The following is a 27210-nucleotide window of genomic DNA, read 5'->3' as shown; positions in this document are numbered from 1 at the left end:
TCATATTTACACTAAGGAATATTAGAAAATAACCTTAATTTGCATCCGAGACATGTTAAATAAAACTCATCGATAGTAAATATGACATACTTTCAAGAGTATTCAGTGTGCTAGTTACAAAACATGAAAATACCTGATTCAAAATCATAATGATTAATTAATTGGTTTTACAACATGGATAATACATTACACATTATGATAAACATACTAGTTGGGGTTATCATCTGCATAAGATGCATTTGTCAATTTTTGGTAAAATCCTACACAAGGCTGTGTATTTGGATAGTAGTGAAATAAGGACAGTCCGAAGTCCATGTCAAATGTTTTTGAATTATGTCTTCATGTGAGATTGTAAGCCAGAAACATGCCTCATGATTAGTATAATAATTTTAAGTGTAGAGAGTTATATTGAAGAACAATGGATTTCCTTGGGTTTCCATGGCGATCATAAAAAACGTTCCCTAGTCAGTTGTCTGGTCAGTCATGTGATGAGTTGGGGGTTTATCTGATTAACATCAAAGATCAAGGAGTTTTGCTGTGCTTCACCATAGTTAAGATTTAACAAATGTGACAAACTCAGACTTGCTGGCACCAGTCCTAATTTCTTTATAGCCCAGGATAAATTCTGGATTTAAGTAATTTTGTATGGAATTGTTCAATTTCTCTTAGTTCTCTTCTGCTTCAAAGTCCTACAGTTTATCTGGATGACGCATTTCTTTGATTGTTAGCTCAGCTGCAATATGTCTATAAGACGTTTGTTCACCACAGACATTGCAGAGATGTTCGTGTGCTATCTGTGTTTCTTCCTCTGGTTTGGAACTAGTGGTATTACATTTGTGAACAAATTGGTGTTGATTTAATCTTTTTAGTAAATGAATGGTTCTCGTTCACTTCCCCTGCATCCTAAACCGTCCTAAACAGTATCCAAGATTAGAATTAGTGTGACCCAAAATCATAATCTGTGGAAATGAGTGTTCCAAAGTTGCCTGAATGGTCTACTATTTCTGGAAGATTTTCGAAGTGTGGATCCGTTGGATTATGGTTCTCAGCAGGAACCCAATGGAGTGTGTACTCCAGGTAGGGAAGGAGGTATTGCCCCAAGTGAAGGAGTTCAAGTACCTCGGGGTCTTGTTCACGAGTGAGGGGACAATGGAGCGGGAGGTTGGCCAGAGAATCGGGGCAGCGGGGGCGGTATTGCACTCGCTCTATCGCACCGTTGTCACGAAAATAGAGCTGAGCCGGAAGGCAAAGCTCTCGATCTACCGGTCAATTTTTGTTCCTACCCTCACCTATGGTCATGAAGGCTGGGTCATGACTGAAAGAACTAGGTCGTGAGTACAAGTGGCCAAAATGGGCTTCCTCAGAAGGGTGGTGGGCTTCTCCCTTAGAGATAGGGTGAGGAGCTCAGTCATCCGTGAGGAGCTCGGAGTAGAGCCACTGCTCCTTTGCGTCGAAAGGAGTCAGTTGAGGTGGTTTGGGCATCTGGTAAGGATGCCCCCTGGCCGCCTACCTAGGGAGGTGTTTCAGGCACGTCCAGCTGGGAGGAGGCCTCGGGGAAGACCCAGGATTAGGTGGAGAGATTACATCTTCACACTGGCCTGGGAACGCCTCGGAGTCCCCCAGTCAGAGCTGGTTAATGTGGCTCAGGATAGGGAAGTTTGGGGCACCCTGTTGGAGCAGCTGCCCCCGCGACCCGACTTCGGATAAGCGGTTGAAGATGGATGGATGGATCCGTAAACAATTGTCCCCTTCAAGTGGAGTCAGAAATATCGCAATTAGAAGGAGAGGGGGCATGTAACATGTTGACATAAAATATGATGGGAAGCAATGATTTAGCATAATTCCAATATTTAAACTTCTATCATTTATTCCAATAATAATAATTTGTTATATATGACAGTCAACTAATGACTCACCCTTTGTGGTTTGTTTTAAGCAAATTAAATAACAATATGTTAGATTCCATGCATTCATAAATCATATATGTAATTTATGAGTGATGTAGGTTTATTCGCTAATGTTTATTTACCGGTACAACAGAAAATAGCTTTTGCCATTGTTTATTGCGTAATTGTTTAAGTTTGGCTTCTTCCGAATTTTGTTTCCCACATGAATGTGTGACATGTCTTAGTAATGAATGCCGACTCCGAGCTTCACAGGTGCACTTGAAGGCAGCAACTTTTTCGGCTAATATTGCCCACAATCCCTTGCTCGACGGAAGAAGAGTTCGCTTGAGAACTACAAATGTCATACATGAAAAACGATGACAGTGTTTTACTCAAATCAATGATACAATGACATAACATAACAGATGCTAATTATTCGCCACCGACTGGTGCGAAAAAGGGAAACGAATCAACGAATCAATGAATCAAAATGAACAGTGGATCAAAATCCCCACCACTATTTGGTACACAGGGAACACAGAGAAATGGAGTGATACAAGTACTGATGCTTACCAGTGCTGTTAAAACAGTATGACAGCACAATATCTGCAAAAACAAAAAAAGATGTTTAAAAGTCATAAAAACACCAAAGAAAAGGTGGCCAGTTGCTGCATCTATAATATACACTCACCTAAAGGATTATTAGGAACACCTGTTCAATTTCTCATTAATGCAATTATCTAATCAACCAATCACATGGCAGTTGCTTCAATGCATTTAGGGGTGTGGTCCTGGTCAAGACAATCTCCTGAACTCCAAACTGAATGTCAGAATGGGAAAGAAAGGTGATTTAAGCAATTTTGAGCGTGGCATGGTTGTTGGTGCCAGACGGGCCGGTCTGAGTATTTCACAATCTGCTCAGTTACTGGGATTTTCACGCACAACTATTTCTAGGGTTTACAAAGAATGGTGTGAAAAGGGAAAAACATCCAGTATGCGGCAGTCCTGTGGGCGAAAATGCCTTGTTTATGCTAGAGGTCAGAGGAGAATGGGCCGACTGATTCAAGCTGATAGAAGAGCAACTTTGCCTGAAATAACCACTCGTTACAACCGAGGTATGCAGCAAAGCATTTGTGAAGCCACAACACGCACAACCTTGAGGCGGATGGGCTACAACAGCAGAAGACCCCACCGGGTACCACTCATCTCCACTACAAATAGGAAAAAGAGGCTACAATTTGCAAGAGCGCACCAAAATTGGACAGTTGAAGACTGGAAAAATGTTGCCTGGTCTGATGAGTCTCGATTTCAGTTGAGACATTCAGATGGTAGAGTCAGAATTTGGCGTAAACAGAATGAGAACATGGATCCATCATGCCTTGTTACCACTGTGCAGGCTGGTGGTGGTGGTGTAATGGTGTGGGGGATGTTTTCTTGGCACACTTTAGGCCCCTTAGTGCCAATTGGGCATCGTTTAAATGCCACGGCCTACCTGAGCATTGTTTCTGACCATGTCCATCCCTTTATGGCCACCATGTACCCATGCTCTGATGGCTACTTCCAGCAGGATAATGCACCATGTCACAAAGCTCGAATCATTTCAAATTGGTTTCTTGAACATGACAATGAGTTCACTGTACTAAAATGGCCCCCACAGTCACCAGATCTCAACCCAATAGAGCATCTTTGGGATGTGGTGGAACGGGAGCTTCGTGCCCTGGATGTGCATCCCACAAATCTCCATCAACTGCAAGATGCTATCCTAGCAATATGGGCCAACATTTCTAAAGAATGCTTTCAGCACCTTGTTGAATCAATGCCACGTAGAATTAAGGCAGTTCTGAAGGCGAAAGGGGGTCAAACACAGTATTAGTATGGTGTTCCTAATAATCCTTTAGGTGAGTGTACACTTTCCATTATATATGATATACATTTTTATCTAAAATCCTAAAAAGGTCATGGACATGTCATTAACTACTGTAGGCTATTCAAACACATCTGTTTCATCATCATGACCACAGTAAATGTCTCTCTGTAAAATGCCCTATGAACAAATCATCATGCCCTTCCATTTCAGTTATGGTGCTTTAGTATTTTGGTCTGACTGGATAAATGACGTCATGTGGTTTAAATGACATTAGTGTCCAGTGGAGAGCAGAGCGAATACATGTTTCAGTCTTTATTAGGAGCAGCAGGTGCTGCACATGTTACCTAACACCCTCAGCACTCAACAGACCTGCCACTCTGCTTCTGTTGTCCTGTAAAGCGTATTATAGAATGACTGAATTCATCTGCGTCATGTTTTTGTTTAGTTAAAGCCATTTGAGCAATGTTTCCATAATGTCATTTGTACATTTAGTCACAAATATTGGGCCATTCATACACACATGCACAAAGTTTTAGGGCATTATATGATATTCATTGCTTCTGCAGCAGAGATGACCTGTGCAGGCGAGGAGAAATAGCCAGAGATTGTTCTGAAGTGTGTCTCCTTATGATGATGTTTTAAAACATCTTAATGGCATAAAAATTCAAGGTAAGTCTATGGGATTTTTTTCAACGAGTAAAAGAGAAAACCTTTTCTCATCAAGTCACATGATTTGAGTTATCATTCATATTTATAGCCTGGGACAAATTTCACAATTAAGCTTAATACTAGGGTTAGGGGTTTCTTAGGGGGCTTTCACACTTGGTTCGATTGCCTGTTCCGAACCCGAGTTCGATTGCTCCCCCCTCCCCCCTGCCCCCGATGGACTGTGTTCACATTATATATTTGTATCCGAACCGCGGTACGCTTGCGTCATCAAGCTGCAGCTGGTGCGTAATCGTGTTGCTTGATAACCGCGAAATGAAAAGGCGTCAAAATTCAATGAATAGACTTGCTCGGTTCACATTTGTTCTTTTTTTTTAACCTTTGGTTTGGTTTTCAACATCAAGATACAGAAACACACTTGCGTTTGTCTGCCGCAAAAATACTGAAATCGGTCAAAAGACAGCGGGCTGTCCTCCGAAGACAATTTTTGCGAAGGCAAGCAGAAATCATCTCTCTGCTTGCAGTGCGTGTGCGTGTGCGTCAATCCCGCTTTTCGTCAAGGTAAGTGTATACACACACACACACACGCACACACGCACGCACGCACACACGCACGCACGCACAAAAGTAAACCCTTTCCGCTCATTTTGAAAGTGACGCGTGTGAGACTGACGACCACATTTACGTCATTAATAGCGGTTCACTTCCACGGTTTGGTTCGATTGCGTTCATATCAGCAGCGAACCGTACTGGAGTTCACATGAACCGTACCACAGACCACCTTTTTAAGCGGACCCGAGTACGGTTCGCGGGTGCACACCCGAGTTCGGAAGACAGCGTTCTCATCATCCAAACGAATCGAACTCTGACGTCATTCGAACCCGGGTGCGCACCAAAAGTGCTAGTGTGAAAGCCCCCTTAAAATCCTTAACCTAAAGTATAAACAATAAAAGTGATGCTTGCCTTCGTAAACACCACCAATAAGGACAAATGGTGTGATTAATAGAAATGTCAAGGTTTGTTTAAGCACAAGCAATCAGTGTTTGAAGGGTCACAGCGGTCTGTTTTGAGTTCTGGATGTTCTTTCGGCAGGTGTTCAAGGGCTCTGGAGGATTATGCATCTGTACCTGCTCGCAGCATCTGTCCGTTCTCATGTATTATCACTTTCCACAAATAAGGTTATTTGGTTAATATGGTCAAATGAAGTTGTTGTTTTTTTCTTCTTCGACAAATGGTCAGTGAATGGAGGTGCTTAACCTTCAGAAAAGGTTGATCATCCTCAGGAGGTTCAAATAAATATTATATAAATGTTTTATTTTCTATTTACTTTATTTGAGGTTTTCCATTTTTGGCAACCCTGTTACTCAGATATGTCTATATACAGTTTAAAACCCTGATTTGTTTGCTTTTGTCATTTTCTAGGAATGAACACTTACATTTTATTTCAAAGCTAAATAGATGAAATAAAATAAAAACTACTGTATGTCAGAATGGGTAACAGGGTTACAAAAGTACACTAAATGAATTTGTCACTTTGTAGGTATGAGTTAATTTGGGACCAAATGTTGGAACTGTTTGTAGTTGTAGATAAACTTACATTTTCTATAGATTTGATAAAAAAATATTTGTTTGGTGATTTGTTCTTAAAATACCTTTGGGAAGCAGAGTTGAATGATTGATTCTGATGAAGATTGTGTAAGTCCTAATGTTGTTACTTGTGGCGTCACATTTACTAAAATATGGGTAGATTTAGGTAGGGATGATGGGGACATGTCCCTATCAACAATAAGAAAAACAAAAATGTCCTGATCAACATTTGGGCAATTTTACCACTTAGAAAAAACTTTAACGTTATAATATGTTTTTATTTTCATTTGAATGACTATTAAAAATTCTCAGTATCATTATTCATGTGTAAATGATTGTCTGACATCTGTAGCAGCACATAAATTATTGTCATGTTGAAACTGTTACTTTTCTCAGCACTATTTAGGATGCACCAATCACAGTCATGTTTACTGTATAAGGCTTTAATAATAATTCTCTGGAGATTACATGGGCATATTTCCTTTTGTATTATTGGTACAATCCTTTAAACTAATAGATTTAAACAAGAATACTTTGAATGTACCTGTGTGTGTGTGTGTGAGAGAGTCAAGCAAGCAGAGCTCATCAGAATGAGTCGGTCTATTTCAGTGTAAGGATATATGCATTTTAACTAACATTTCATATTTTCTGCAGACAAAGTATAACATTAATTTAGCCAATACTTCCCCCCTTACAAGATGTCCCTACCAACTTTCAAATCAAGCCTACGCCCTTGGTTATGTCTTTTGTAATGGTGGAAACTCATGCAGTAACAGGGTTGCATGCAATGTGGGACACAGTTAAATATTAGGTTGGTAATTCAAATGAGCTAATAATTAAATAACTTTCACTACAATTAATGAAATATCAAATAGTGACATTGTTATTTGATTTTAATTAGGAAATACTTCCCCCTGCTGGTTACTGTTGTTACTGCATGTCATTCCTCTTTTTATCTGTAGATAGCGCACATGAACTGATAACTTTATTTCTCGAACTGTTTCAACTACTAAGCAAACAGTATATCTATCTATCTGTCTGTCTGTCCTATTTAGTGTATCTTGGACATCTGTGCTCAAAACAGGCTTTCCATGCATAGAACACAAACAGTTTACACATCAGTGTTTAACTTCTGTCACACCAAGGTTTGTCCTTTGCATTGCAAGGACATTTAACACAAAGCGCTCAGCGTTTACTTGCATACTGTGGATATGACATCACACACACACACACACACACACACACACAGACGTTGGGTCTCCATGTTTTATGGGGACTTTCCATAGACATAAGGATTATTATACTGTACAAACTATATATTCTATCCCCTAACGTTCTGCATTTTTACATTTTCAAAAAACATAATTTAGTATGATTTATAAGCTGTTTTCCTCATGGGGACCGACAAAATGTCCCCACAACATAAAAATTTGGGGTTTTACTATCCTTATGGGGACATTTGGTCCCCACAAAGTGATAAATACATGCTCACACACACACACACACACACACACACACACACACACACACACACACACGTGTTCATTCACGTGGATTTTAACAGTTCAGTTCTATGATGTAAAGAGTTAGTAATATTTTAATGTGGAATTTTTTCCCCCGACTACATTTGATTAATTGTCAGAATACACCAAAACATTAGGCACATAATAACCTCCAACAAATCATATTTTTCCACATCAGGCATCAAATCCCTTTTATTATTTCCTTTTTTTTTCTGATTTGCACACATTTTTCCTCAACCCCATCACGAACATAACGGAAGTGGTTTGAAAATGATTCTACACAATACTTGTTATAAAATAAACATCTACCTGCTGTTTATGTGTCCCTCATAGAAATTGAATGACTACAAAATTCAGATTTCTGACATTTTTCATATTTTGTGAAAAAGATACAAAAAGTCAAAATGTGTGTCTGTGGCTTCATTGTTTTTTTGTAAAAAATAAATAAATATTAAATTCAGATTTTTAACTAAAACAACTTTTTATTGCTAGCTCTTAACATGTCAGGCTGTGCTCAGCAAACAATAAACTGATTTTTATTTCTATTTTAATTTTCAAATATTGTCACTCGTCTCAACCCCGTCACAACTCTCCCACCACTAGATGACTTGCACCCTCATATATTTAACACCATGTTTCATTAAAGTAAATACATGTAATATATAATGCATAATATATTGACTATTCTTGTTACAACATTCATAAATGTAGTGAATAACTCAACCCGTCACACGTGGACAGTGAAGAAATGTGACAGGGTTGAGTGTGACGGAGTTATTTTGCTCAAAATATTCACTGTTCCACCACATAGCATGAATTAAATTAATACATTCTATATATACTGTATTTATGGATTAAATTATCATTTTGAAAAGTACTGATTTAATATCTGAATTTCATGTGATGAGGTTTATACACATCTTACTGTAATACACTTAAAATATAAACACAGATTATGATATTTCCTACACCAGACTGTTAAGAAAACTTCAATGTGTGGAACCCAAATTTTTAGAGATGGAAAATTTTAAGTGTGACAGGGTTGAGTTCAGACTGAGGGACAAACTTTATAGCCTGATTTTGATTAAAAAAATGATAATGTATTATATGGTCAAATATCTTTCTTAGCAAAGAAACCGAAATACATGTTGACATTAATGACAAACATTATAGACAGTGTGCTTTTTATTATAATTTTTTTTCTAGGGGCAAATTTAGTGAAGTGCCTCAGGGATATGACAAAATGCCTGTTTTAAGATAGAAGACATTCTTTAATGATAATGATCATTTTAATGCAGTAATTATTTTCATTCATAATAATGGACATATCAGCATCTTGCAAAAAAGCTTTCAACATTTCATTTTAGTGAACCACCATTTCATAAGGTCTGGGAGACTGAAATATTACAGAATCCCAGGAATGACCCTAATAGATTGTGACTGTTTCAAAATCTAGTGAGCTGATTTCATGCTGTCTACCATTTGACACTGCCAGGAGCATGTATGCCTATGATGTGTTAAAATACTGACTACGTAGGTCACTCACTAGGTTTTGAAACTCACAAGCCACACTCACTCACATGCACACACATACTATTTCCAAATGAATCCCACATTCCATCATTGAGCGTCGATTCACTGTCAGGATTATGGCTTGGAACATTCTGGAGGATCTGAAATGTGATTCCATGAGCAAACCCAGCTGGTAGATGACTCATTTGATGCTGTCTGCTGAGATCTGTGGTTTCTCCTTAAATCTGATACTATTACAAGGAGGAGTTTACAGAAAGGCCCATCACCATTAGAGTGGGACAAGTCTGATCACAGAAGAACATGAATACATCTGGTGCAAATGTAGAAATACCCAAAGTACATTTTCCATCCCTGTCTAACACACATATAATCATTTCCCCTGAAGCAGCAGTGAGGTTTGAGGGTTAAGGATGAAATAAGCTTTATAGTTTTGAGATACTGCAGGAGTGATGTAATCACAATGACATCATGTCCTCCCTTGCAATAGTTTGCGTTCCCTCACAATAACTTTTGCATTCCCTCGCAGTAGTTTTGTGTTCCCTCGCAGTAAGTTTGTTTCAATGCAATAGTTTGAGTTCCTTGCAGTAAGTTTTGCGTTCCCTCCCAATAGTTTGCGTTCCCTTGCACTAAGTTTTGTGTTCCCTAATAATAGTTTGCGTTCCTTGCAGTAAGTTTTGCGTTCCCTCCCAATAGTTTGCGCTCCTTGCAGTAAGTTTTGCGTTCCCTCCCAATAGTTTGCGTTCCCTCCCAGTAAGTTTTGTGTTCACTCACAATAGTTTGCGTTCCCTCACAGTAAGTTTCGTGTTCACAAAGCAGGCATCTCTTACACAAGGTAAAGAATAAGCGAGATAGAGGGCGAGGCAAGTAGTGCCTAAAAGAAAACACACTCCTTCGAGACGGAATTGAACCAGCGACCTAAAGATAGACAATGTATCATCTACAGTCCTCCACTCTACAAGCTGAGCTATCAAAGGAACAGTACTTAGTTTGAATGTTCCTAATACACAGAGCTAATGGATCCAAGGGAAAGTAAGTTTGTAACGCCGTGAGAGTCATGGAGAACAAAAAAAGAGAATCTAACCGAGACAACAAGAGCCAAACCTAGAATCTTATGATCCATAGTCAGAAGAGTTAACAATTGCGTCACAGTTCCGCTGCCCATTTGGCCCAGTAGCCTTCATTTTGCTGATTCAAGAGTGCCATTGTGCTCATTCATGTAGTGTGCTTGAAAAGTGCTAGTTACCTAGTTTTCGTTCAAAAAAAAAAAAAACATACATGCACATACACAAACCAAAGCTTGGAAACAACCATAAACACTTCCATTTTCAGAGCTCAGTGCAGGCATCTCTTAGGTTCCAGTGTGATTGTAGTGGAAAAACTTGTCAGAAGTGCCATTCGAACAGACGCCTTAGACCGCTTGGCAGTCCTGAAATTTGACAAAATAAAACTGACCTTGTACGCACAGTTAGATAGAACATCAGTCTTTTAATCTGTAGGTTGTGAGTTCGACCCTTACATGGGGCTGGGCACAGCATGTTTTTAGGACAAATGAAGGACTTGCTTTTTTGGAGGCAGAAAACACAATCTTGCGCTTCAACATATTTAAACATGGCACCCACAGATGCTCTCATGGGCAGATCAACACAAGCCCTTCCCTGCTGGTCTAGTGGCTAATATTCGGCGCTCTCACCACGCCACGGTAAAATTCCCGGTCAGGGAATGTGTTTTTAGCGATCCAAAGCAGGCATCTCATACACAAGGTAAAGAATAAGCGAGATAGAGGGCAAGGCAAGTAGTGCCTAAAACAAAACACACTCCTTCGAGCCAGAATTGAACCAGCGACCTAAGGATAGCCATCATATCATCTACAGTCCTCCGCTCTACCAGCTGAGCTATCGAAGGCACTGTAATTAGCTTGCATGTTCCTAATACACAGAGCTAATGGATCCAAGGGAAAGTAGGTTTGGAACGCCGTGAGAGTCAGGGAGAACAAAAAAGACAATCTAACCGAGACAACCAAGAGCCAAACCTAGAATCTTATGAATCATAGTCAGAAGCGTTAACAATTGCGTTACATTCCGCTGCCCATTTGGCCCAGTAGCCTTCATTTTGCTGATTCAAGAGTGCCATTGTGCTCATTGATGTAGTGTGCTTGAAAAGTGCTAGTTACCTAGTTTTCGTTAAAAAAAAAACATACACGCACATACACAAACCAAAGCTTGAAAACAACCATAAACACTTACATTTTCAGAGCTCAGTGCAGGCATCTCTTAGGTTCCAGTGTGATTGTAGTGGAAAAACTTGTCAGAAGTGCCATTCGAACAGACGCCTTAGACCGCTTGGCAGTCCTGAAATTTGACAAAATAAAACTGACCTTGTACGCACAGTTAGATAGAACATCAGTCTTTTAATCTGTAGGTTGTGAGTTCGACCCTTACATGGGGCTGGGCACAGCATGTTTTTAGGACAAATGAAAGACTTGCTTTTTGGAGGCAGAAAACACAATTTTGTGCTTCAACATATTTAAACATGGCACCCACAGATGCTCTCATGGGCAGGTCAACACAAGCCCTTCCCTGCTGGTCTAGTGGCTAGGATTCGAGCTCTCACCGCCACGGCCAGGGTAAAATTCCCGGTCAGGGAATGTGTTTTTAGCGATCCAAAGCAGGCATCTCATACACAAGGTAAAGAATAAGCTGAGATAGAGGGCAAGGCAAGTAGTGCCTAAAACAAAACACACTCCTTCGAGCCGGAATTGAACCAGCGACCTAAGGATGGCCATCGTATCATCTACAGTCCTCCGCTCTACCAGCTGAGCTATCGAAGGCACTGTAATTAGCTTGCATGTTCCTAATACACAGAGCTAATGGATCCAAGGGAAAGTAGGTTTGGAACGCCGTGAGAGTCAGGGAGAACAAAAAAAGACAATCTAACCGAGACAACCAAGAGCCAAACCTAGAATCTTATGAATCATAGTCAGAAGCGTTAACAATTGCGTTACATTCCGCTGCCCATTTGGCCCAGTAGCCTTCATTTTGCTGATTCAAGAGTGCCATTGTGCTCATTGATGTAGTGTGCTTGAAAAGTGCTAGTTACCTAGTTTTCGTTAAAAAAACAAAACATACACGCACATACACAAACCAAAGCTTGAAAACAACCATAAACACTTACATTTTCAGAGCTCAGTGCAGGCATCTCTTAGGTTCCAGTGTGATTGTAGTGGAAAAACTTGTCAGAAGGTCCATTCGAACAGACGCCTTAGACCGCTTGGCAGTCCTGAAATTTGACAAAATAAAACTGACCTTGTACGCACAGTTAGATAGAACATCAGTCTTTTAATCTGTAGGTTGTGAGTTCGACCCTTACATGGGGCTGGGCACAGCATGTTTTTAGGACAAATGAAAGACTTGCTTTTTTGGAGGCAGAAAACACAATCTTGCGCTTCAACATATTTAAACATGGCACCCACAGATGCTCTCATGGGCAGGTCAACACAAGCCCTTCCCTGCTGGTCTAGTGGCTAGTATTCAGCGCTCTCACCGCGCCACGGTAAAATTCCCGGTCAGGGAATGTGTTTTTAGCGATCCAAAGCAGGCATCTCATACACAAGGTAAAGAATAAGCGAGATAGAGGGCAAGGCATGTAGTGCCTAAAACAAAACACACTCCTTCGAGCCGAATTGAACCAGCAACCTAAGGATGTGCAGTGCAGGCATCTCTTAGGTTCCAGTGTGATTGTAGTGGAAAAACTTGTCAGAAGTGCCATTCGAAAAGATGCCTTAGACCGCTTGGCAGTCCTGAAATTTGACCAAATATAACTGACCTTGTACGCACAGTTAGATAGAACATCAGTCTTTTAATCTGTAGGCTGTGAGTTTGACCCTTACATGGGGCTGGGCACAGCATGTTTTTAGGACAAATGAAAGACTTTCTTTTCTGGAGGCAATAAACACAATCTTGCGCTTCAACATATTTAAACATGGCATCCACGGATGCTCTCATGGGCAGCTTAACACAAGCCCTTCCCTGGTGGTCTAGTGGCTAGGATTCGAGCTCTCACCGCCATGGCCGGGTTCGATTCCTGGTCAGGGAATGTGTTTTTGGCGATCCAAAGCAGGCATCTATTACACAAGCTAGAGAATAAGTGAGATAGAGGGCAAGGCAAGTAGTGCCTAAAACAAAACACACTCCTTCGAGACGGAATTCAACCAGCGACCTAAGGATGGCCAATGTATCATCTACAGTCCTCCGCTCTACCAGCTGAGCTATCGAAGGCACTGTATTTAGTTTGCATGTTCCTAATACACAGAGCTAATGGATCCAAGGGAAAGTAGGTTTGGAACACCGTGAGAGTCAGGGAGAACAAAAAAAAGACAATCTAACCGAGACAACCAAGAGCCAAACCTAGAATCTTAGGATCCATAGTCAGAAGCGTTAACAATTGCGTCACAGTTCCGCTGCCCATTTGGCCCAGTAGCCTTCATTTTGCTGATTCAAGAGTGCCATTGTGCTCATTGATGTAGTGTGCTTGAAAAGGTGCTAGATACCTAGTTTTCGTTAAAAAAAAAAACATACATGCACATACACAAACCAAAGCTTGGAAACAACCATAAACACTTCCATTTTCAGAGCTCAGTGGCTCAAGCAAAGGTTCCAGTGTGATTGTAGTGGAAAAACTTGTCAGAAGTGCCATTCGAACAGACGCCTTAGACCGCTTGGCAGTCCTGAAATTTGACAAAATAAAACTGACCTTGTACGCACAGTTAGATAGAACATCAGTCTTTTAATCTGTAGGTTGTGAGTTCGACCCTTACATGGGGCTGGGCACAGCATGTTTTTAGGACAAATGAAGGACTTGCTTTTTTGGAGGCAGAAAACACAATCTTGCGCTTCAACATATTTAAACATGGCACCCACAGATGCTCTCATGGGCAGGTCAACACAAGCCCTTCCCTGCTGGTCTAGTGGCTAATATTCGGCGCTCTCACCGCCACGGTAAAATTCCCGGTCAGGGAATGTGTTTTTGGCGATCCAAAGCAGGCATCTCATACACAAGGTAAAGAATAAGCGAGATAGAGGGCAAGGCAAGTAGTGCCTAAAACAAAACACACTCCTTCGAGCCAGAATTGAACCAGCGACCTAAGGATGGCCATCGTATCATCTACAGTCCTCCGCTCTACCAGCTGAGCTATCGAAGGCACTGTAATTAGCTTGCATGTTCCTAATACACAGAGCTAATGGATCCAAGGGAAAGTAGGTTTGGAACGCCGTGAGAGTCAGGGAGAACAAAAAAGACAATCTAACCGAGACAACCAAGAGCCAAACCTAGAATCTTATGAATCATAGTCAGAAGCGTTAACAATTGCGTTACATTCCGCTGCCCATTTGGCCCAGTAGCCTTCATTTTGCTGATTCAAGAGTGCCATTGTGCTCATTGATGTAGTGTGCTTGAAAAGTGCTAGTTACCTAGTTTTCGTTAAAAAAAAAACATACACGCACATACACAAACCAAAGCTTGAAAACAACCATAAACACTTACATTTTCAGAGCTCAGTGCAGGCATCTCTTAGGTTCCAGTGTGATTGTAGTGGAAAAACTTGTCAGAAGTGCCATTCGAACAGACGCTTTAGACCGCTTGGCAGTCCTGAAATTTGACAAAATAAAACTGACCTTGTACGCACAGTTAGATAGAACATCAGTCTTTTAATCTGTAGGTTGTGAGTTCGACCCTTACATGGGGCTGGGCACAGCATGTTTTTAGGACAAATGAAAGACTTGCTTTTTTGGAGGCAGAAAACACAATTTTGTGCTTCAACATATTTAAACATGGCACCCACAGATGCTCTCATGGGCAGGTCAACACAAGCCCTTCCCTGCTGGTCTAGTGGCTAGGATTCGGCGCTCTCACCGCCACGGCCAGGGTAAAATTCCCGGTCAGGGAATGTGTTTTTGGCGATCCAAAGCAGGCATCTCATACACAAGGTAAAGAATAAGCGAGATAGAGGGCAAGGCAAGCAGTGCCTAAAACAAAACACACTCCTTCGAGCCAGCGACCTAAGGATGGCCATCATATCATCTACAGTCCTCCGCTCTACCAGCTGAGCTATCGAAGGCACTGTAATTAGCTTGCATGTTCCTAATACACAGAGCTAATGGATCCAAGGGAAAGTAGGTTTGGAACGCCGTGAGAGTCAGGGAGAACAAAAAAAGACAATCTAACCGAGACAACCAAGAGCCAAACCTAGAATCTTATGAATCATAGTCAGAAGCGTTAACAATTGCATTACATTCCGCTGCCCATTTGGCCCAGTAGCCTTCATTTTGCTGATTCAAGAGTGCCATTGTGCTCATTGATGTAGTGTGCTTGAAAAGTGCTAGTTACCTAGTTTTCGTTAAAAAACAAAACATACACGCACATACACAAACCAAAGCTTGAAAACAACCATAAACACTTACATTTTCAGAGCTCAGTGCAGGCATCTCTTAGGTTCCAGTGTGATTGTAGTGGAAAAACTTGTCAGAAGGTCCATTCAAACAGACGCCTTAGACCGCTTGGCAGTCCTGAAATTTGACAAAATAAAACTGACCTTGAACGCACAGTTAGATAGAACATCAGTCTTTTAATCTGTAGGTTGTGAGTTCGACCCTTACATGGGGCTGGGCACAGCATGTTTTTAGGACAAATGAAAGACTTGCTTTTTTGGAGGCAGAAAACACAATCTTGCGCTTCAACATATTTAAACATGGCACCCACAGATGCTCTCATGGGCAGGTCAACACAAGCCCTTCCCTGCTGGTCTAGTGGCTAATATTCGGCGCTCTCACCGCCACGGTAAAATTCCCGGTCAGGGAATGTGTTTTTGGCGATCCAAAGCAGGCATCTCATACACAAGGTAAAGAATAAGCGAGATAGAGGGCAAGGCATGTAGTGCCTAAAACAAAACACACTCCTTCGAGCCGGAATTGAACCAGCAACCTAAGGATGTGCAGTGCAGGCATCTCTTAGGTTCCAGTGTGATTGTAGTGGAAAAACTTGTCAGAAGTGCCATTCGAAAAGATGCCTTAGACCGCTTGGCAGTCCTGAAATTTGACCAAATATAACTGACCTTGTACGCACAGTTAGATAGAACATCAGTCTTTTAATCTGTAGGCTGTGAGTTTGACCCTTACATGGGGCTGGGCACAGCATGTTTTTAGGACAAATGAAAGACTTTCTTTTCTGGAGGCAATAAACACAATCTTGCGCTTCAACATATTTAAACATGGCATCCACGGATGCTCTCATGGGCAGCTTAACACAAGCCCTTCCCTGGTGGTCTAGTGGCTAGGATTCGGCGCTCTCACCGCCGCGGCCCGGGTTCGATTCCTGGTCAGGGAATGTGTTTTTGGCGATCCAAAGCAGGCATCTCATACACAAGGTAAAGAATAAGCGAGATAGAGGGCAAGGCAAGTAGTGCCTAAAACAAAACACACTCCTTCGAGCCGGAATTGAACCAGCGACCTAAGGATGGCCATCGTATCATCTACAGTCCTCCGCTCTACCAGCTGAGCTATCGAAGGCCCTGTATTTAGTTTGCATGTTCCTAATACACAGAGCTAATGGATCCAAGGGAAAGTAGGTTTGGAACGCCGTGAGAGTCAGGGAGAACAAAAAAGACAATCTAACCGAGACAACCAAGAGCCAAACCTAGAATCTTATGAATCCATAGTCAGAAGCGTTAACAATTGCGTTACAGTTCCGCTGCCCATTTGGCCCAGTAGCCTTCATTTTGCTGATTCAAGAGTGCCATTGTGCTCATTGATGTAGTGTGCTTGAAAAGGTGCTAGTTACCTAGTTTTCGTTAAAAAACAAAACATACATGCACATACACAAACCAAAGCTTGAAAACAACCATAAACACTTCCATTTTCAGAGCTCAGTGGCTCAAGCAAAGGTTCCAGTGTGATTGTAGTGGAAAAACTTGTCAGAAGTGCCATTCGAACAGACGCCTTAGACCGCTTGGCAGTCCTGAAATTTGACAAAATAAAACTGACCTTGTACGCACAGTTAGATAGAACATCAGTCTTTTAATCTGTAGGTTGTGAGTTCGACCCTTACATGGGGCTGGGCACAGCATGTTTTTAGGACAAATGAAAGACTTGCTTTTTGGAGGCAGAAAACACAATTTTGTGCTTCAACATATTTAAACATGGCACCCACAGATGCTCTCATGGGCAGGTCAACACAAGCCCTTCCCTGCTGGTCTAGTGGCTAGGATTCGGCGCTCTCACCGCCACGGCCAGGGTAAAATTCCCAGTCAGGGAATGTGTTTTTGGCGATCCAAAGCAGGCATCTCATACACAAGGTAAAGAATAAGCGAGATAGAGGGCAAGGCAAGTAGTGCCTAAAACAAAACACACTCCTTCGAGCCAGAATTGAACCAGCGACCTAAGGATGGCCATCGTATCATCTACAGTCCTCCGCTCAACCAGCTGAGCTATCGAAGGCACTGCAATTAGCTTGCATGTTCCTAATACACAGAGCTAATGGATCCAAGGGAAAGTAGGTTTGGAACGCGTGAGAGTCAGGGAGAACAAAAAAGACAATCTAACCGAGACAACCAAGAGCCAAACCTAGAATCTTATGAATCATAGTCAGAAGCGTTAACAATTGCGTTACATTCCGCTGCCCATTTGGCCCAGTAGCCTTCATTTTGCTGATTCAAGAGTGCCATTGTGCTCATTGATGTAGTGTGCTTGAAAAGTGCTAGTTACCTAGTTTTCGTTAAAAAACAAAACATACACGCACATACACAAACCAAAGCTTGAAAACAACCATAAACACTTACATTTTCAGAGCTCAGTGCAGGCATCTCTTAGGTTCCAGTGTGATTGTAGTGGAAAAACTTGTCAAAAGGTCCATTCGAACAGACGCCTTAGACCGCTTGGCAGTCCTGAAATTTGACAAAATAAAACTGACCTTGTACGCACAGTTAGATAGAACATCAGTCTTTTAATCTGTAGGCTGTGAATTTGACCCTTACATGGGGCTGGGCACAGCATGTTTTTAGGACAAATGAAAGACTTTCTTTTCTGGAGGCAATAAACACAATCTTGCGCTTCAACATATTTAAACATGGCATCCACGGATGCTCTCATGGGCAGCTCAATACAAGCCCTTCCCTGGTGGTCTAGTGGCTAGGATTCGGCGCTCTCACCGCCGCGGCCCGGGTTCGATTCCCGGTCAGGGAATGTGTTTTTGCCGATCCAAAGCAGGCATCTCTTACACAAGCTAGAGAATAAGTGAGATAGAGGGCAAGGCAAGTAGTGCCTAAAACAAAACACACTCCTTCGAGCCAGAATTGAACCAGCGACCTAAGGATGGCCATCGTATCATCTACAGTCCTCCGCTCTACCAGCTGAGCTATCGAAGGCACTGTAATTAGCTTGCATGTTCCTAATACACAGAGCTAATGGATCCAAGGGAAAGTAGGTTTGGAACGCCGTGAGAGTCAGGGAGAACAAAAAAAGACAATCTAACCGAGACAACCAAGAGCCAAACCTAGAATCTTATGAATCATAGTCAGAAGCGTTAACAATTGCGTTACATTCCGCTGCCCATTTGGCCCAGTAGCCTTCATTTTGCTGATTCAAGAGTGCCATTGTGCTCATTGATGTAGTGTGCTTGAAAAGTGCTAGTTACCTAGTTTTCAGTTAAAAAACAAAACATACACGCACATACACAAACCAAAGCTTGAAAACAACCATAAACACTTACATTTTCAGAGCTCAGTGCAGGCATCTCTTAGGTTCCAGTGTGATTGTAGTGGAAAAACTTGTCAGAAGTGCCATTCGAACAGACGCCTTAGACCGCTTGGCAGTCCTGAAATTTGACAAAATAAAACTGACCTTGTACGCACAGTTAGATAGAACATCAGTCTTTTAATCTGTAGGCTGTGAGTTTGACCCTTACATGGGGCTGGGCACAGCATGTTTTTAGGACAAATGAAAGACTTTCTTTTCTGGAGGCAATAAACACAATCTTGCGCTTCAACATATTTAAACATGGCATCCACGGATGCTCTCATGGGCAGCTCAATACAAGCCCTTCCCTGGTGGTCTAGTGGCTAGGATTCGAGCTCTCACCGCCACGGCCAGGTTAGATTCCCGGTCAGGGAATGTGTTTTTGCCGATCCAAAGCAGGCATCTCTTACACAAGCTAGAGAATAAGTGAGATAGAGGGCAAGGCAAGTAGTGCCTAAAACAAAACACACTCCTTCGAGGCGAATTCAACCAGCAACCTAAGGATGGCCAATGTATCATCTACAGTCCTCCGCTCTACCAGCTGAGCTATCGAAGGCACTGTACTGAGATTGCATGTTCCTAATACACAGAGCTAATGGATCCAAGGGAAAGTAGGTTTGGAACGCCGTGAGAGTCAGGGAGAACAAAAAAAGACAATCTAACCGAGACAACCAAGAGCCAAACCTAGAATCTTAGGATCCATAGTCAGAAGCGTTAACAATTGCGTCACAGTTCCGCTGCCCATCTGGCCCAGTAGCCTTCATTTTGCTGATTCAAGAGTGCCATTGTGCTCATTGATGTAGTGTGCTTGAAAAGGTGCATGATACCTAGTTTTCGTTCAAAAAAAAACCATACATGCACATACACAAACCAAAGCTTGGAAACAACCATAAACACTTCCATTTTCAGAGCTCAGTGGCTCAAGCAAAGGTTCCAGTGTGATTGTAGTGGAAAAACTTGTCAGAAGTGCCATTCGAAAAGACGCCTTAGACCGCTTGGCAGTCCTGAAATTTGACAAAATAAAACTGACCTTGTACGCACAGTTAGATAGAACATCAGTCTTTTAATCTGTAGGTTGTGAGTTCGACCCTTACATGGGGCTGGGCACAGCATGTTTTTAGGACAAATGAAAGACTTTCTTTTCTGGAGGCAATAAACACAATCTTACGCTTCAACATATTTAAACATGGCATCCACGGATGCTCTCATGGGCACAAGCCCTTCCTGGTGTTCTAGTGGCTAGGATTGGCCTCACGCCGTGCAGGTCGATCCGGTCAGGAATGTGTTTTGGCGATCCAAAGCAGGCATCTCTTACATCAGTCTTTAATCTGCAGGTTGAGTTCGACCCTACATGGGGCTGGGCACAGCATGTTTTAGGACAAATGAAAGACTTGCTTTTGGAGGCAGAAACACAATCTTGCTCAACATATTTAAACATGGCACCCAGATGCTTCATGGGCAGTACACAAGCCCTTCCTGCTGGTCTAGTGGCAATATTCGGCTCTCACACGTAAAATTCCGTCAGGGAATGTGTTTTAGCGATCCAAAGCAGGCATCTCATACACAAGGTAAAGAATAAGCGAGATAGAGGGCAAGGCATGTAGTGCCTAAAACAAAACACACTCCTTCGAGCCGAATTGAACCAGCAACCTAAGGATGTGCAGTGCAGGCATCTCTTAGGTTCCAGTGTGATTGTAGTGGAAAAACTTGTCAGAAGTGCCATTCGAAAAGATGCCTTAGACCGCTTGGCAGTCCTGAAATTTGACCAAATATAACTGACCTTGTACGCACAGTTAGATAGAACATCAGTCTTTTAATCTGTAGGCTGTGAGTTTGACCCTTACATGGGGCTGGGCACAGCATGTTTTTAGGACAAATGAAAGACTTTCTTTTCTGGAGGCAATAAACACAATCTTGCGCTTCAACATATTTAAACATGGCATCCACGGATGCTCTCATGGGCAGCTTAACACAAGCCCTTCCCTGGTGGTCTAGTGGCTAGGATTCGGCGCTCTCACCGCCACGGCCAGGGTAAAATTCCCGGTCAGGGAATGTGTTTTTGGCGATCCAAAGCAGGCATCTCATACACAAGGTAAAGAATAAGCGAGATAGAGGGCAAGGCAAGTAGTGCCTAAAACAAAACACACTCCTTCGAGCCGGAATTGAACCAGCGACCTAAGGATGGCCATCGTATCATCTACAGTCCTCCGCTCTACCAGCTGAGCTATCGAAGGCACTGTAATTAGCTTGCATGTTCCTAATACACAGAGCTAATGGATCCAAGGGAAAGTAGGTTTGGAACGCCGTGAGAGTCAGGGAGAACAAAAAAGACAATCTAACCGAGACAACCAAGAGCCAAACCTAGAATCTTATGAATCATAGTCAGAAGCGTTAACAATTGCGTTACATTCCGCTGCCCATTTGGCCCAGTAGCCTTCATTTTGCTGATTCAAGAGTGCCATTGTGCTCATTGATGTAGTGTGCTTGAAAAGTGCTAGTTACCTAGTTTTCGTTAAAAAAAAAAACATACATGCACATACACAAACCAAAGCTTGGAAACAACCATAAACACTTCCATTTTCAGAGCTCAGTGGCTCAAGCAAAGGTTCCAGTGTGATTGTAGTGGAAAAACTTGTCAGAAGTGCCATTCGAACAGACGCCTTAGACCGCTTGGCAGTCCTGAAATTTGACAAAATAAAACTGACCTTGTACGCACAGTTAGATAGAACATCAGTCTTTTAATCTGTAGGTTGTGAGTTCGACCCTTACATGGGGCTGGGCACAGCATGTTTTTAGGACAAATGAAAGACTTGCTTTTTTGGAGGCAGAAAACACAATTTTGTGCTTCAACATATTTAAACATGGCACCCACAGATGCTCTCATGGGCAGGTCAACACAAGCCCTTCCCTGCTGGTCTAGTGGCTAGGATTCGGCGCTCTCACCGCCACGGCCAGGGTAAAATTCCCGGTCAGGGAATGTGTTTTTGGCGATCCAAAGCAGGCATCTCATACACAAGGTAAAGAATAAGCGAGATAGAGGGCAAGGCAAGTAGTGCCTAAAACAAAACACACTCTTTCGAGCCAGAATTGAACCAGCGACCTAAGGATGGCCATCGTATCATCTACAGTCCTCCGCTCAACCAGCTAAGCTATCAAAGGCACTGCAATTAGCTTGCATGTTCCTAATACACAGAGCTAATGGATCCAAGGGAAAGTAGGTTTGGAACGCTGTGAGAGTCAGGGAGAACAAAAAAAGACAATCTAACCGAGACAACCAAGAGCCAAACCTAGAATCTTATGAATCATAGTCAGAAGCGTTAACAATTGCGTTACATTCCGCTGCCCATTTGGCCCAGTAGCCTTCATTTTGCTGAATCAAGAGTGCCATTGTGCTCATTGATGTAGTGTGCTTGAAAAGTGCTAGTTACCTAGTTTTCGTTAAAAAAACAAAACATACACGCACATACACAAACCAAAGCTTGAAAACAACCATAAACACTTACATTTTCAGAGCTCAGTGCAGGCATCTCTTAGGTTCCAGTGTGATTGTAGTGGAAAAACTTGTCAAAAGGTCCATTCGAACAGACGCCTTAGACCGCTTGGCAGTCCTGAAATTTGACAAAATAAAACTGACCTTGTACGCACAGTTAGATAGAACATCAGTCTTTTAATCTGTAGGCTGTGAATTTGACCCTTACATGGGGCTGGGCACAGCATGTTTTTAGGACAAATGAAAGACTTTCTTTTCTGGAGGCAATAAACACAATCTTGCGCTTCAACATATTTAAACATGGCATCCACGGATGCTCTCATGGGCAGCTCAATACAAGCCCTTCCCTGGTGGTCTAGTGGCTAGGATTCGAGCGCCTCACCGCCACGGCCCGGGTTCGATTCCCGGTCAGGGAATGTGTTTTTGCCGATCCAAAGCAGGCATCTCTTACACAAGCTAGAGAATAAGTGAGATAGAGGGCAAGGCAAGTAGTGCCTAAAACAAAACACACTCCTTCGAGACGGAATTCAACCAGCAACCTAAGGATGGCCAATGTATCATCTACAGTCCTCCGCTCTACCAGCTGAGCTATCGAAGGCACTGTACTGAGATTGCATGTTCCTAATACACAGAGCTAATGGATCCAAGGGAAAGTAGGTTTGGAACGCCGTGAGAGTCAGGGAGAACAAAAAAAGACAATCTAACCGAGACAACCAAGAGCCAAACCTAGAATCTTAGGATCCATAGTCAGAAGCGTTAACAATTGCGTCACAGTTCCGCTGCCCATCTGGCCCAGTAGCCTTCATTTTGCTGATTCAAGAGTGCCATTGTGCTCATTGATGTAGTGTGCTTGAAAAGGTGCTAGATACCTAGTGTTCGTTCAAAAAAAAACATACATGCACATACACAAACCAAAGCTTGGAAACAACCATAAACACTTCCATTTTCTGAGCTCAGTGGCTCAAGCAAAGGTTCCAGTGTGATTGTAGTGGAAAAACTTGTCAGAAGTGCCATTCGAAAAGATGCCTTAGACCGCTTGGCAGTCCTGAAATTTGACCAAATATAACTGACCTTGTACACGCAGTTAGATAGAACATCAGTCTTTTAATCTGTAGGCTGTGAGTTTGACCCTTACATGGGGCTGGGCACAGCATGTTTTTAGGACAAATGAAAGACTTTCTTTTCTGGAGGCAATAAACACAATCTTACGCTTCAACATATTTAAACATGGCATCCACGGATGCTCTCATGGGCAGCTCAACACAAGCCCTTCCCTGGTGGTCTAGTGGCTAGGATTCGGCGCTCTCACCGCCGCGGCCCGGGTTCGATTCCCGGTCAGGGAATGTGTTTTTGGCGATCCAAAGCAGGCATCTCTTACACAAGCTAGAGAATAAGTGAGATAGAGGGCAAGGCAAGTAGTGCCTAAAACAAAACACACTCCTTCGAGACGGAATTCAACCAGCGACCTAAGGATGGCCAATGTATCATCTACAGTCCTCCGCTCTACCAGCTGAGCTATCAAAAGCACTGTACTTAGTTTGCATGTTCCTAATACACAGAGCTAATGGATCCAAGGGAAAGTAGGTTTGGAACGCCGTGAGAGTCAGGGAGAACAAAAAAAGACAATCTAACCGAGACAACCAAGAGCCAAACCTAGAATATTAGGATCCATAGTCAGAAGCGTTAACAATTGCGTCACAGTTCCGCTGCCCATTTGGCCCAGTAGCCTTCATTTTGCTGATTCAAGAGTGCCATTGTGCTCATTGATGTAGTGTGCTTGAAAAGGTGCTAGATACCTAGTGTTCGTTCAAAAAAAAACATACATGCACATACACAAACCAAAGCTTGGAAACAACCATAAACACTTCCATTTTCTGAGCTCAGTGGCTCAAGCAAAGGTTCCAGTGTGATTGTAGTGGAAAAACTTGTCAGAAGTGCCATTCGAAAAGATGCCTTAGACCGCTTGGCAGTCCTGAAATTTGACCAAATATAACTGACCTTGTACGCGCAGTTAGATAGAACATCAGTCTTTTAATCTGTAGGCTGTGAGTTTGACCCTTACATGGGGCTGGGCACAGCATGTTTTTAGGACAAATGAAAGACTTTCTTTTCTGGAGGCAATAAACACAATCTTGCGCTTCAACATATTTAAACATGGCATCCACGGATGCTCTCATGGGCAGCTCAACACAAGCCATTCCCTGGTGGTCTAGTGGCTAGGATTCGGCGCTTTCACCGCCGCGGCCTGGGTTCGATTCCCGGTCAGGGAATGTTTTTTTGGCGATCCAAAGCAGGCATCTCATACACAAGGTAAAGAATAAGTGAGATAGAGGGCAAGGCAAGTAGTGCCTAAAACAAAACACACTCCTTCGAGCCAGAATTGAACCAGCAACCTAAGGATGGCCATCATATCATCTACAGTCCTCCGCTCTACCAGCTGAGCTATCAAAGGCACTGTAATTAGCTTGCATGTTCCTAATACACAGAGCTAATGGATCCAAGGGAAAGTAGGTTTGGAACGCCGTGAGAGTCAGGGAGAACAAAAAAAGACAATCTAACCGAGACAACCAAGAGCCAAACCTAGAATCTTATGAATCATAGTCAGAAGCGTTAACAATTGCGTTACATTCCGCTGCCCATTTGGCCCAGTAGCCTTCATTTTGCTGATTCAAGAGTGCCATTGTGCTCATTGATGTAGTGTGCTTGAAAAGTGCTAGTTACCTAGTTTTCGTTAAAAAAAAAAACATACACGCACATACACAAACCAAAGCTTGAAAACAACCATAAACACTTACATTTTCAGAGCTCAGTGCAGGCATCTCTTAGGTTCCAGTGTGATTGTAGTGGAAAAACTTGTCAGAAGTGCCATTCGAACAGACGCCTTAGACCGCTTGGCAGTCCTGAAATTTGACAAAATAAAACTGACCTTGTACGCACAGTTAGATAGAACATCAGTCTTTTAATCTGTAGGTTGTGAGTTCGACCCTTACATGGGGCTGGGCACAGCATGTTTTTAGGACAAATGAAAGACTTGCTTTTTTGGAGGCAGAAAACACAATCTTGCGCTTCAACATATTTAAACATGGCACCCACAGATGCTCTCATGGGCAGGTCAACACAAGCCCTTCCCTGCTGGTCTAGTGGCTAGGATTCGGCGCTCTCACCGCCACGGCCAGGGTAAAATTCCCGGTCAGGGAATGTGTTTTTGGCGATCCAAAGCAGGCATCTCATACACAAGGTAAAGAATAAGCGAGATAGAGGGCAAGGCATGTAGTGCCTAAAACAAAACACACTCCTTCGAGCCGGAATTGAACCAGCAACCTAAGGATGTGCAGTGCAGGCATCTCTTAGGTTCCAGTGTGATTGTAGTGGAAAAACTTGTCAGAAGTGCCATTCGAAAAGATGCCTTAGACCGCTTGGCAGTCCTGAAATTTGACCAAATATAACTGACCTTGTACGCACAGTTAGATAGAACATCAGTCTTTTAATCTGTAGGCTGTGAGTTTGACCCTTACATGGGGCTGGGCACAGCATGTTTTTAGGACAAATGAAAGACTTTCTTTTCTGGAGGCAATAAACACAATCTTGCGCTTCAACATATTTAAACATGGCATCCACGGATGCTCTCATGGGCAGCTCAACACAAGCCCTTCCCTGGTGGTCTAGTGGCTAGGATTCGGCGCTCTCACCGCCGCGGCCCGGGTTCGATTCCTGGTCAGGGAATGTGTTTTTGGCGATCCAAAGCAGGCATCTATTACACAAGCTAGAGAATAAGTGAGATAGAGGGCAAGGCAAGTAGTGCCTAAAACAAAACACACTCCTTCGAGACGGAATTCAACCAGCGACCTAAGGATGGCCAATGTATCATCTACAGTCCTCCGCTCTACCAGCTGAGCTATCGAAGGCACTGTATTTAGTTTGCATGTTCCTAATACACAGAGCTAATGGATCCAAGGGAAAGTAGGTTTGGAACGCCGTGAGAGTCAGGGAGAACAAAAAAAGACAATCTAACCGAGACAACCAAGAGCCAAACCTAGAATCTTAGGATCCATAGTCAGAAGCGTTAACAATTGCGTCACAGTTCCGCTGCCCATTTGGCCCAGTAGCCTTCATTTTGCTGATTCAAGAGTGCCATTGTGCTCATTGATGTAGTGTGCTTGAAAAGGTGCTAGATACCTAGTTTTCGTTAAAAAAAAAACATACATGCACATACACAAACCAAAGCTTGGAAACAACCATAAACACTTCCATTTTCAGAGCTCAGTGGCTCAAGTAAAGGTTCCAGTGTGATTGTAGTGGAAAAACTTGTCAGAAGTGCCATTCGAAAAGATGCCTTAGACCGCTTGGCAGTCCTGAAATTTGACCAAATATAACTGACCTTGTACGCACAGTTAGATAGAACATCAGTCTTTTAATCTGTAGGTTGTGAGTTCGACCCTTACATGGGGCTGGGCACAGCATGTTTTTAGGACAAATGAAAGACTTTCTTTTCTGGAGGCAATAAACACAATCTTGCGCTTCAACATATTTAAACATGGCATCCACGGATGCTCTCATGGGCAGCTTAACACAAGCCCTTCCCTGGTGGTCTAGTGGCTAGGATTCGGCGCTCTCACCGCCGCGGCCCGGGTTCGATTCCTGGTCAGGGAATGTGTTTTTGGCGATCCAAAGCAGGCATCTATTACACAAGCTAGAGAATAAGTGAGATAGAGGGCAAGGCAAGTAGTGCCTAAAACAAAACACACTCCTTCGAGCCAGAATTGAACCAGCGACCTAAGGATGGCCATCATATCATCTACAGTCCTCCGCTCTACCAGCTGAGCTATCGAAGGCACTGTAATTAGCTTGCATGTTCCTAATACACAGAGTTAATGGA

The 27210-nt window shown here is 42.6% G+C and overlaps 13 non-coding genes across 13 annotated transcripts; 6 read left to right on the top strand and 7 right to left on the bottom strand.

Annotated features, from left to right (window-relative positions):
- Positions 1-10877: 10877 nt before the first annotated feature.
- Positions 10878-10964, bottom strand: trnay-gua (transfer RNA tyrosine (anticodon GUA)). Its single transcript is given in 2 exon segments — positions 10878-10913; positions 10928-10964. It is a non-coding gene; the product is annotated as a tRNA-Tyr (tRNA).
- An 838-nt stretch (positions 10965-11802) lies between these two features.
- trnay-gua (transfer RNA tyrosine (anticodon GUA)) lies at positions 11803-11889 on the bottom strand. The gene is given in 2 exon segments: positions 11803-11838; positions 11853-11889. It is a non-coding gene; the product is annotated as a tRNA-Tyr (tRNA).
- Positions 11890-14172: 2283 nt separating this feature from the next.
- trnay-gua (transfer RNA tyrosine (anticodon GUA)) lies at positions 14173-14259 on the bottom strand. The gene is given in 2 exon segments: positions 14173-14208; positions 14223-14259. It is a non-coding gene; the product is annotated as a tRNA-Tyr (tRNA).
- A 2108-nt stretch (positions 14260-16367) lies between these two features.
- On the top strand, positions 16368-16439 carry trnae-cuc (transfer RNA glutamic acid (anticodon CUC)). Its single transcript has one exon. It is a non-coding gene; the product is annotated as a tRNA-Glu (tRNA).
- Positions 16440-16534: 95 nt separating this feature from the next.
- trnay-gua (transfer RNA tyrosine (anticodon GUA)) lies at positions 16535-16621 on the bottom strand. Its single transcript is given in 2 exon segments — positions 16535-16570; positions 16585-16621. It is a non-coding gene; the product is annotated as a tRNA-Tyr (tRNA).
- A 1599-nt stretch (positions 16622-18220) lies between these two features.
- On the top strand, positions 18221-18292 carry trnae-cuc (transfer RNA glutamic acid (anticodon CUC)). The gene has a single exon. It is a non-coding gene; the product is annotated as a tRNA-Glu (tRNA).
- A 95-nt stretch (positions 18293-18387) lies between these two features.
- trnay-gua (transfer RNA tyrosine (anticodon GUA)) lies at positions 18388-18474 on the bottom strand. Its single transcript is given in 2 exon segments — positions 18388-18423; positions 18438-18474. It is a non-coding gene; the product is annotated as a tRNA-Tyr (tRNA).
- Positions 18475-20991: 2517 nt separating this feature from the next.
- Positions 20992-21078, bottom strand: trnay-gua (transfer RNA tyrosine (anticodon GUA)). Its single transcript is given in 2 exon segments — positions 20992-21027; positions 21042-21078. It is a non-coding gene; the product is annotated as a tRNA-Tyr (tRNA).
- Positions 21079-23605: 2527 nt separating this feature from the next.
- trnae-cuc (transfer RNA glutamic acid (anticodon CUC)) lies at positions 23606-23677 on the top strand. The gene has a single exon. It is a non-coding gene; the product is annotated as a tRNA-Glu (tRNA).
- An 855-nt stretch (positions 23678-24532) lies between these two features.
- On the top strand, positions 24533-24604 carry trnae-uuc (transfer RNA glutamic acid (anticodon UUC)). Its single transcript has one exon. It is a non-coding gene; the product is annotated as a tRNA-Glu (tRNA).
- Positions 24605-25985: 1381 nt separating this feature from the next.
- On the top strand, positions 25986-26057 carry trnae-cuc (transfer RNA glutamic acid (anticodon CUC)). The gene has a single exon. It is a non-coding gene; the product is annotated as a tRNA-Glu (tRNA).
- Positions 26058-26912: 855 nt separating this feature from the next.
- On the top strand, positions 26913-26984 carry trnae-cuc (transfer RNA glutamic acid (anticodon CUC)). Its single transcript has one exon. It is a non-coding gene; the product is annotated as a tRNA-Glu (tRNA).
- Positions 26985-27079: 95 nt separating this feature from the next.
- On the bottom strand, positions 27080-27166 carry trnay-gua (transfer RNA tyrosine (anticodon GUA)). The gene is given in 2 exon segments: positions 27080-27115; positions 27130-27166. It is a non-coding gene; the product is annotated as a tRNA-Tyr (tRNA).
- Positions 27167-27210: the final 44 nt, after the last annotated feature.

This window comes from Xyrauchen texanus, chromosome 29, assembly GCF_025860055.1.
Source record: "Xyrauchen texanus isolate HMW12.3.18 chromosome 29, RBS_HiC_50CHRs, whole genome shotgun sequence".
Classification (NCBI taxonomy): Eukaryota; Metazoa; Chordata; class Actinopteri; order Cypriniformes; family Catostomidae; genus Xyrauchen; species Xyrauchen texanus.
Note: the sequence above shows the minus strand (reverse complement) of the source record. Positions and strands in the feature narration are given on the sequence as shown.